The following is a 12,103-nucleotide window of genomic DNA, read 5'->3' on the forward strand; positions in this document are numbered from 1 at the left end:
AGTGTAATAACACATATATATATTTGTGAAAACATGGACACCACTGTATCATTTACTGTTGAATCTTCATGGACTCATTTTTGTATAACTGATAAGCATTCCTTTAGGAAATTATTCAGAATGTAAGCCTTATACCTGGAAGTAAAATATGCTATTTTACTTTTTATTTTCAAAAGAAACTTCTTAATTATATTAAGAAAAATTATCAGACATTTGAAGAACCGGCAAACCCATGCTTCTGTTTCTTTTAATATTATGTAAATATGCCTAGCTCAAGGCTGACTGGAGAATATAATTTTCTTGCTCTTATTATTCTAAAGGATCTAATGCCTATGAAGTTGCATGCTTAGCTTCCAGAAATTGGTAACTGAAAATTATTTCTTTCAAGAAGTCAAGCTATCCCTGAAGGTTGGTGTCTATTGCCATGTAAGAATATTAACCAAATTTGCATATGATTTACCACTCTAATTTCGGTCTTTATTTATTGTTTTACTTACCATACACATCAGTCTGATATTCTCATTTGCACTGGTTTTGTTTGATTCATGCCAGTAACTTGTATGCAAATTATACGTTAATATCTGCATAAATTATAGAAAATTATATCCATGGACATAATGTTTTCATTTTATGTCTGGTTGTCTAGAGGTAGACGAGGAAAAGAGGCAAAAAAAGACATTTCCAGAAATGCAATCTGAAGATGGACAAGCAAATTTAATATTATAATATTTGAAATTTGACTAGAGTAAATAAGCTTCATATATTTGTTTTGGCTGGTTGGAATATGCAGATGGTAGCGATGATTTCAATAGAAGCATGAGAATTTCATGTTTATTTTAAAAGTAATATGGCTCTGCAAGATAGCAAAGGCCTGTAATCTCAACAAATGGGAGGTAGAAGGAAGAGGATCACAAGTTTCAGGCTAGTCTGGGCTACAGAACCTGTCAAGGGAAGAAGGAAAGGAGGAAAAAAGGAAAAAAGAAACAGAGGGAGGGAGGGAAGGAGTGAGGAAGGCAGGCAGGCAGGCAGGCAGGCAGGCAGGCAGGCAGGAAGGAAGGAAGGAAGGAAGGAAGGAAGGAAGGAAGGAAGGAAAGAAGGGTCAAAAGATTTGCAAAAGATTTTTTCTGAATTCAAACCTCAAGGTTGGCAGGGATGGTAAGAGTGATGAAAAGGGGTAACATTGATCAAGATGCATAAACTGACATATTGAATCATAATCCATTTTACCAATAAAAATAATAAAAATATAATGTAAAATTTAAAACGAAGCAGAAGAATTCAAACTTCATTTCTGGAATTCTGATTGGTTTTTCTTCTTAAAAAAAAAATCATAAGCGGAATGCGGTGGCTCACCAGTGGCAGCCTTGAGCTAAAGAGCTCAGGAACAGCACCCCACCCAGAGTTCAAGCCCAGTGACTGACAAAAAAAATCATACATAGGCTGAGAGTTTGGCCTAGCGTGCACGGTCCCAGGTTCAATTCCTCCGTACCACATACATAGAAAAAAAGCTGGCAACAGTGCCATGACTCACATGATAGAGGTCTAGTCTTGAGAAAGCCCAAGGTTAGTGCTCAAACTCTGAGTTCAAGCCCTGGAACTGGAACAAAAAAAAAGACATTATTAAACCAAATATCATGCTTGCCACAACTATATTTAAACAGTTTTGCCTTTTTGGTGTATCACAAATAATTATCTTATAAAATACTTTTCTGTGGGTGATCAATTAACTCTGCTTGTAAATGAAGCCAGGCCTCAAACCCAATTCCCAAATGACCTGAGCAGTCTTAGAAATAATAATAGGACCGGGAGTTTAACCTAGTGGTATAGTTCCTGCCTGAATGAACAAAGACCCAGGTTCAATTCCTCAGTACCACATACATAGAAAAAAAAAAGCCAGAAATGATGCTGTGGCTCAAGTGGTAGAGCTCTAGCATTGAGAAAACTCAAGGACAATGCCCGGGATCTGACTTCAAGATCCAGGACTGGCAAAAAAAAGAAATAATCATAATAATCATAATAATGCAGTGCCATTATTGTCAAGAGAAAACTGGCTACTGGAAAATTAAGTAAAGCCATACCTTCTGCCCCGAATAACTGCAAATTTATAATTCATGAACTAATGAATGTTCCTACATTCATGAGTTCCTTGTGAGGGTTCCTTCCGAGGGTTAGTTACACATGTCAAACTATAATTAACTCAATAACTAGAGGCTGTTTTCTGGGTTTTGTTTGTTTAATGAAAGATAGGAATGTTCATCATAAAATTTCATAGAAGTCCTTTGTTTTAATAGCCCAGTCATCAAAATATTAGTAGCTACTTTCTCTTGCATGGAACATTTGTTTTACTCTAGCAATTAGCCATCAGTAGTTATAAATTGGAGATTTATCTAACAGTGGAGTGCCCTCAAGCTTGTATTTCACTCATTCTGACTCATTTGGCATAGTAGGGATTGTGAATCTCTTGTCATCAAACAACCAGTTCTACCCTAGTATCTCTTGTTCCTTCTAGATAGGCTTTAGGTGGTGGACTGAGAAAAAGATAAATATATGAAGATGAACTCTCACAAAAGATTCATAAGAACTGTGGTCTTTTGCATTTTTTTTTTTTGGTGGATCATGGAGCTTCAGTTCTGGGCCTGGGTACTACCCTGAGTTCTTCATCTCAAGGAAACCACCTTACCCCTAGAGCCACAGCCTTGCTTTCGCTAGTGATTAATTGGAGATAAGAGTGTCAGGTCTTTAGTGCCTGGGCTGGCTTTGAACCACGGTCCTCAGATCTCAGCCTCCTGAGTAGCTAGGATTACAGGTGTGAGCCATCATGCCTGACACTTTGGGATTTTTAGATGAGAAAGAATTTGTTTTTTCTATTCCATCTGACTAAAGGAATGAGGTAGGGAGGGCAAGGATAGAATCCTTTCTTTAATATAAAGATGGCTTCTTATCTTTTATCAACAACTTTTATTCATTAATTTCCTAAATCCAAACTCATCAGAATTCTCTACCAAGCATAGATTTTTTTAAATTTGAGTATTCTAAATTGCACTTAGTAAGAGGTTTATCATGAAAATTTCATACACAAATATAATATACTTATATAATATTCATCTCATTTATTACTTTTTCATATCCTCCTCTATTTCCCTTCTATTGCTATAGTAATCCTCCTTTTACTTTCATGACTTTAGTTGTTTAGGATTTCTTTTCCTTTCTTTTGTTTCCCCCAAGTTTCATCAAATGAGGAAAACGTAATACTTATATTTGTGGAACTGGATTATTTTACCTACTGTGATAATCTCCAGTTCCAGTCATTTTTTTCCAGCATACAATATAATTTCATTCTTCTTTATAAAACTTTATTGTGTACCTACACTGCATTTCCTTTATCCATTCATCTATTGACCAACACATAAGCTAATTCTATAATTTGGCTACTATGACTTAGGACTATGAGAACTATGAATACATAAGTATCTACAGCAATCTGACTTTGATTCTTTGAAATGGTATGACTGGATCATATGGCAATACTAGCTTTAAGTTTGTGAGGAACCTCCATACTGATTTTCATAGTGGCTGTACTAATTTATATTTCTACCTGAAGAGAATAAGAGTTTCTCTTTTGTACTCTCGCTCACATCCTCATCAGTCTTTGTTTTCTTGATTCTGACTAGAGAAGGCTAAAATTTCAGTATTATTTGAATTTGCATTTCTACTAGTACTCCAGATAACATGTTGAACTCTTTTTCATGTATATATTGGCCACTTGTACTTCTCCATTTGAACAGCACATCTGTTCCATTCACCGGCTCATTTATTCATTAGATTATTTGTGTGCTTTGGTTGTTTAATTTTGGAGTTTAATTTTTTGAACTTTTTAATATATTCTGGATATTAATTCCTTGTTGGATGAATGGCTAGCAAAGATTTTCTCTCATTGTATGGGCTGTCTCTTCACTTTGTTGATTTCTTTTACTGTGAAGAGGATCTTTAATTTAATACTACACCATCTGTCAATCCTTCAAAAGCAACAAGATTCAAAATCTCTATTGAGAACCTGCTTTTTATTGAGCCTATTTTCTCCTAAAGCATTTTTAGTAGTACCTCATGCATGCTAGGCAAGCATTCTACCATTAAGCCACAAACTTATCTGAATATTTTTTCAAGTAGTGTCTTACATATCCAAAAAAAGGTTTCTTTTCTTAAAAACTGTCCACTATTCAGGCAGTTTTCTTACTCATGATTTATGTTTCTATGTGACACAATGAAATACCAATGTTACTACATTCTTCTAAATAGTGCTTCTATGACTTTATTTATTTATTTATTTTTGCACTAATGGGATTTGAACTCAGGACCTTGAACTAGCTCTACCAGTTGAGCCACATGCACAAAACTGCAGTATTTAGGGTTTGGGTTTTAGTTTTAGGGTTTGTTTGTTTGTTTGCTTAGTTTTTTGGTGGTGATGGTGTGTGTGTGTGTGTGTGTGGTGTGTGTGTGTATGTGTGTGTGTCCATGTATGTGTGCATGCACATGCATGTACCAGTCCTGGGACTTGAAGTCAGGGCCAGAGTGCTGTCCCAGAGCTCTTTTGCATGAGGCTAGCACTCTATCACTTGAGCTACAGCTCTATTTCTGTTGTTTTGTTTGTTTGTTTTTGATTAATTAGAGATGAGTCTCAAGCTCTTTCCTGACAGGGCTGGCTTCAAGCTACAGTCCTCAGATCTCAGCCTCCTATGTAGCTGGAATGATAGGCGTGAGCCACAAGTACCTGGCACAAATTTAGTTTTCAGTTCCTGATTGCTACATGGCTTCACATGGACTGTTTGCATCCTCAGAAAATTTTGTAAAGGCCAAGTGCTGGTGGCTCATACCTGTAATCCTAGCTACTTGGGAAGCTGAGAACTGAGGATCACAAAACCAACAGGAAAGTCCATGAGATGCCTCTTATCTCCAATATTTCCTACTTAGAAAAAGCCAGAAGTCAACTGGTAAAGCACTAGCCTTAAGAAAAAGAAGCTCCAGGACAGCACGCAGGCCCTGAGCTCAGGCCCCAGGAGAAACCAAAACCAAACCAAAACAAACAACAAAAAAAAAGAGTCTGTTAAGGAACCATGTCAGTAACTTTAGAAAATAAAATAAGAATCCTGGAATGAAAAAGTGTTTTGTCAAACATCCTCCTCCTCTGCCTGGCAATGCTTCTTGTCTATACTCCTGGGCGGGATGGGTGTGTCGCAGTGAAGCAGTTTCCCAGTACCAGGCTCACTGGCTTCTTCTGCAGGCAGGGACTGCTGCAGGGCTCGCCCTCCAGGAGGTCATAAAGAACACATTGTGCTATCATGCTTGCTGCCAAACATTGGCAGATCACTTCGTGTAATAGAGATCCAGGAAGTCCAAATCCAGATAGACAGAAATGCAGATCAACAGGTGTTGCCCATAAGGTGTTCTGTTGCTCTATTCTGGGTAAGCATTGCAGCAGCAGGAAGAGTTCAGCCTCTGGTGACAGAAGGCTAGACTGAGTCTTGTATCTGAGGTCATGGACTGAACTGTATGACACATTCAAGCCCGAGCTTTGTTTCCATCTTTTTATTTCTTCATAAGATAGGAATTACCATCCTCCTACTAGCTACAATGGAACTCACTGGTTGAAGGCCACAGCAAATCATCAATGGCTAATCTCAAGCAGAAAGCCTGAAAGAGATATAGGAATGTTCTTTGTTGGAGCCATTTCCTTAGTAGTTAGTATTGCCTGATTTTGTTCTCTCCATGTAGAGTCTAGAGACCCATTATATCATGTGAGATAGTTTGTGTGTCAGTCATAGGACATGAACTCAGGACATGGAAACGGTACCTGAGCTCTTTTACTCAAAACAATACTCTATTACTCCAGCTACAGCTTCACAGCTGGCTTTTTGGGTGGTTAATTGGAGATAAGAGTCTCACAAAGCCAGGCACCGTGGCTTACACCTGGAATCCTAGCTACTCAGGAGGCTGAGAATGAGGATCAAGACTCAAAGCCAGCCAGGACACAAAGGACCTGAGACTCATATCTCTGATTAACCTCTAGAAAACGGGAAATGGGGCTTGGCTCAACAGTGGGGTGGTAGCCGTGAGCTGAAGAGCTCAGGAACAGCATCAAGGCTGAATTCAATCCCCATGACTCACCAAAAAAAAAAAAAATTCTCACAAAATTTCCTAGGCTGGCTTCAAATCATGATCTATGATCCTCACATTTCAGTCTTCTGAATAGCTAGGAATAAGACACATGGCAATAGTTATATATAATATGTATTTTATGTAGAATATAGAATATATATATATATCTAGTTGTCTAGACATTGAATGGAATAGACATTAGTTTAACAAAGTGTGTGAAGGATCGGAAGAACACTTTCTAGCTTTCTATCTCAGTAGGCTAATTGTAGTTTACATAGTCTTATAACTCATAACTTTATAACTATAGATGACAATTAATGGAATATTTCAATATTTGGTAGAAAGGAATGTGAATGTCCTCCACAAAGAAATGATAAATGCCTGAGATGATAGATTTACCCTAATCTGATCTTCAGACGTTGTCTCTATGAATTAAAATGTCATGTTGTGGCCTATACATATGTAATAACAGTGTCAAGAAAGAAAAAAAATATTTTTTAATCCTAGCTTAAGAATTTTCCTCCTCCCTATCTTCAACAGTGATTTAATATTGAACAGAATTTGTCACTCCATAGTTTCATTAAAGAAGGTTAAATAAAATGGGCACTGGTGACTCATACCTGTAGTTAGCTACTCAGGAGGCTGAGATCTGAGGATCATGGGTCAAAGTCAGCCCAGGCAGATGTGTCTGTGAAACTCTCAAAAAGCCAGGAATGGAGCCAAGTAGTACAGCCTCTGCCTTGAATAACAAAGCCAAGTTATGGTGCAAGGCCCTGAGTTCAAGTCCCAAGTAGTAGTGCTAAGTAAATAAATGGGTAATAAATCACCATTCCATTTAGATACAATGTTTACATCATGTTGGAGTATCATAACTTTATTTATAGGAGACAGGGGAAGAAATTATTAAATGATTAAACTGTGAACATGACAGAGTTTTGCAAATATCTGAAAAGTGAAATCCCTCTTCTTTAACTTTTTCCTTAAATATTATCTAATGAAGTTACCCTGATAACCAGACCTATAATGGTTTTATACAGTATATACATTATGAATATATATATATATGTATATATTACCCTTCATAGTATGGCCTACTTTAAAAAAAAACAATTTTCAGTCTTTATTATGCTTATCTTCCTTCTTTGCTACAAGAGGATAAGAGGCTTTTAACCATTTAATTCCTAAAATTCTATGTTATTGCATATGGGAAGTGAACAAAAAGGGCCATCAGCAACATCCCCTCTTCAAAACTGACAGGTTGGTGCACACCTGGAATGTAGCAGGGTGACCTGTGGTTGCAAAGAATCACAGATGGTCACTAGGAGACAGACTGGGAAGTATGGCCAGATTACTTCCTGTGTGCATGTCACTAGAAATACTTGGGCTTTTGCTCAGAACGAAAAGGTCATTTTTCAAAGGTTTTTTTTTTTTTTAATGAAGGTGTATCAGGATTGGATATGCTTTATAAGAAATTATTCTCTAAAGGAACTCAAAAATATGTATACAAGAGCTTTATCTTGTGTGATTGTTGTTCTTAATGTACTTTGTTATTTCTCTCCTGGGTTTTTTTTTTTGCACTTATGGTTAATCTCATATTGTTACTGTATCTGACTTTGTTACCTGGTATGTTATATATATGTTTATTTGTTTATTTGAAATAGGAAAGGGAAGGGAGGAAAACAAGATGATTGGGAGGGAGTGGGAGAAGGGAAATGGGGACAAAAACATGAGGAGTATTAATATATGAGAAGTAATGCACCTTCTACCTGATGAATGTAACAATAATCCCTCTATACATTACCCCGACAATAAAAAAAATAAAAGACATTATTCTCTAAATGCTTTCTTCAAATATACTGCATGGGAAAAGGGCAGAAATAGGAAAGCCATCCTGGCCTGGTGACACACACTTGTTACCCCAGCTACTCAGGAGACAGAGCCTGGAGGATCTCAATCCATGCTAATCCATGCAAATTTAGCTAGCAAGACCTAATCTAAAAAAAAAAAAAAGGAAAATGCAAACAAATCAGCTAAGGATGTGGCTCAAGTGACAGAGCACTATCCTAGAATGTTGAGAGCATAGCTTCAACATAGAGTAGAGGAGTGGGAAGCAAATTAAAAGACAATAATCCTGAGGATACTTGACCAGGTTGGTTGATCACACGAGTGGTTAGAGTGTACATTTTGAGAACAGATTTCACAGGGTCTGCTGACACATTAAATATGACACATGAAAGAATATTAAGGAAAACTTTAAGGTACTTGATCTCAGCAAGTGGCTAGATAAAGATGCTACTGACAAGATATAACAAACTTTGGATTACAGTCTCTCTCTCTCTCTCTCTCTCTCTCTCTCTCTCTCTCTCTCTCTCTCTCTCTCTCTCTCTCTCTCTCTCTCTCTCTCTCTCTCTCTCTCTCTCTCTCTCTCTCTCTCTCTTTGGTGGGTCATGGGGATTGAATTCAGCCCTGGCGCTGTCCTTGAACTCTTCAGCTCAAGGCTACCATCCTACCCCTGGGCCTGGGTGTTGTCCCTGAGCTCTTTAGCTCAAGGCTGAAGGCTAACACCCTACCCTTGAGCCAAGCCTCACTTCCTGTTTTCTAGATGTTAACGAGAGATAAGAGTCTCAGGTCCTTTTGTGCCTGGGCTGGCTTTGAACCTTGATCCTCAGATCTCAGCCTCCTGAGTAGCTAGGATTATAGGCATGAGCCACTGTACCTGGCTTGGATTAGAGTCACTTGAGAAGGAAATGAATGTTGGAGATCAATACTTTTCTGTCAAATTCCCTCAAACATGCACACACATACATGCATACATACATACGAAAGTTCCATATTACCTCTGTCGAATAACAAACCTGGAAATAATTAAATTCCAGTGCAGTGTTGCCTAGCAAATGTGAGGCCCTGAGTTCAGTCCTCAGTACTGATAATTAACTAATTTATTAATTTAATTTAATCCTAGGCCCTTTTGTTAGATATCTTGTGGACTTTGCCACAACCTGTACTCTTATCTTTTTCTCTCTGCTTCTTTCCCTAGACAGATCATGTATATTCACAGCAATAATAGGTAGTTAATGCTGAAGTGACTCCATAAATCCTTTTGGTAATTTATTACATAAAAGTATATTTCTAGGGGGGTGGGGGGGAGGGTAATGGGCACTAAGACATGTGAAAGGGTATCAGTGTATGTGAATTAATGCACCTTCTATCTGGCAAGTATCATGTAACCCTTTTATTAATTACAATAAAAAAATTTAAAAATAAATAAATAAATAAATTCTCAAAAATTTTTAACCCTTTGAAAATAAATAAAACTTTTCTTTAAAAAAAACTCAAAGTTGACTGCATATAAAATCTTTTAGATAATAATTCTTCATACAACATAACCCATATAATGAATGATTGGTGTCCTTAAGGTACTATGTTATCTCTCATCTCTTTTGATGTCCCTTGGTTATCTCATATTGTTACAGTATCTCACTTTGTTACCTGATATATCGGATATATTTGTATTTGGTTATTTGAAATTGGATAGGGAAGGGGGGAAAACAAGATGAGGGGTGGGGGTGGGGGGGAGGGAAATGGGGACCAAGATAGGTGGAAGGGTATCAATGTATGTGAATTAATGCACCTTCTGTCTGGCAAATATCATGTAACCCTTCTATTAATTACAATAAAAAATATATGAAATAATAAAAAAATATATTTCTATACCTAATCAAAGATGTCGTTGGAACCAGGCAACAATGGCTCACATCTATAGTCCTATATACTTAGGAGGCTGAGATAGGAGAATCAAGGTTCAAAGGCAACCCAAGCAGACAACTTCCAGACACGCAACTCTCCAATTCACCAGCAAAAAGCTAGAAGCAGAGTTCCAGCCTTAAGTGAAAAGCTGAGTGAAAGCCTGAGGCCTTGAGTTCAAGCCCAGTCCTGGCAAAGGTGATATTGGTTGTAATACCTACCATTATTTTATTCTGTGCTAAAAAGACAATTATGACCCAATGGAAATATGATTAATGCTTTCTTGCCATTTTTAAAAATTACCCTGACATATTTTTAATTCATATGCTCTTGTGCATAGATAATAAGGAAAAGATAAGCAAGGTAAAAGTACATTACAAAATTGTTCTCTTTTGCTTAATTTTTTCTCATTTTTTTCTTCTTTCTTTCTTTCTTTCCTTCTTTCCTTCTTTCTTTCTTTCTTTCTCCAATCTTTGAACATACTAACAAGTGCTCAACTGCCTGAGGGCTAAGGCCTTTTTGATCTTATTTTTGTTTTTGAAGTAGGGTTCATTAATTTTGCTCAGGCTGGCCTCAAATTTGGATATCCCTCTCCTACATGCTGATTAACCAAGATCACAGAGGAGCGTGCCCAGCCCTGCTAAAAACACTTTTGCTCAACAATATAAACCCTGGTGAACACCTGATGCCAATGGCTTATGCCTGTAATCCCAGCTTCTCAGTAGGTAGAGATATGAGGATCATGGTTCAGACCAGTGTGAGCAGAAAAGTCCATGAACATTTTATTTCCAATTAATGAATGGCCAGAAAACTAGAAATGCACTGTGGCTCAAAGTGGTAGAGCAAAAAAGCTCAGATACAGCGCCTAGGCCCTGAGTTCAAGCCCCATAACAAACAGAAGGGAAAAAAAAGGAAACAAAACTGAGATATAGAGTCAACTTTAGAGCTGAGGTGTATCTCCAGAAGTAGCATGCTTAGTTAGCATATTCAAAGACTTAGCTTTGAAACTCTGATTTTAATCCCTAATACTATAAGGACAGACAGACAGACAGACAGATAGATAGATACAGACAGACAGACAGACAGACAGACAAGCAAGCAAGCTATAGTGGCTGTTAGAGTTGAATGTTCCTGTGGTTAAATAGACTGAATGATCAACTCCAGGAAAATATCTTACTATTAGAACACTCTATTACCAGTCACAGACTTCAGTCAATAAAGACAGTTTCAATCCTACTGCATCCTAGAACTATGACCTTGAACTTTACCAGGCCTTTATTTTCTGCTTTCAAAAAAACTAGGGTAAGAATAAAATGTCCCTTTTTGAGTTATAATTAAAATGAATGATAAATGCACTCCCCTAACTGGAAAATGTTATGTACATTGTGCAAAATGAAGTTGCTTATCGCTGACTTTGAAGTTCTAAGTTGTAGCTAATGTCCCAAGGGACAACCTTTGCTGCACCCTAGTGGTGTTCTCCTCTTCGGAGCACATACTTCCTAGCACTAAACCATGTTTTCATTACCTTTTTGAGAAGGTGCTTCTCCACTGCTATAGTTAATATCCTAGTACAAAGAATACTTATGAGTCAGGCATTGATACACACACCTTTAATTTCAGCACTGAAGACAGGAGGATTGAAAATTCTAAGCTAACGGTGGCTAGGCAAAACCCTCCCTCAAAAAATCAAAATAAGCTAGGCACTGGTGGCGCATGTCTCACTACTCAGGAGGCTAAAATCTGAGGATCGTGGCTCTAAGCCAGCCCAGGCAGGAAAGTCCCTGAGACTCTTATCTCCAATTAACCACCAGAAAACTGGAAGTGACGCTGTGGCTCAAAGTGGCATTGTGCTAGCCTCAAAATTAGCCTTGTGTGATAGCTAGCAAGTGTAAATCACTCTTCCAGCCTTTGTGATTATACCTTTTTTGATTTCTCACTTTTGTGAAGCCCAAATGTCCCCAGATGACCTGCACTTATCCATTCCCAGCTTCCCTTCACAGCTTTGTCTGGGATCACAATGCCAATGAAAATCTCATTTAACTCTTCTTGACACTAATATGAGAAGGACCTGTCCAGACTGCATCCTGAAACTGGAGAAGAATGATTCAGAAGTAATCAAAGTAAATACCTGGAAGTGAAAGAAATTGTGTCTAATTTTAACCAAGGGGACTTTATAAAATCAGTTCATTGCTTTGTTTTCTGTTTG

Source organism: Megascapheus bottae, chromosome 21 (genome assembly GCF_031878675.1).
Source record: "Megascapheus bottae isolate mThoBot1 chromosome 21, mThoBot2.hap1, whole genome shotgun sequence".
In the NCBI taxonomy this organism is placed as follows: domain Eukaryota; kingdom Metazoa; phylum Chordata; class Mammalia; order Rodentia; family Geomyidae; genus Megascapheus; species Megascapheus bottae.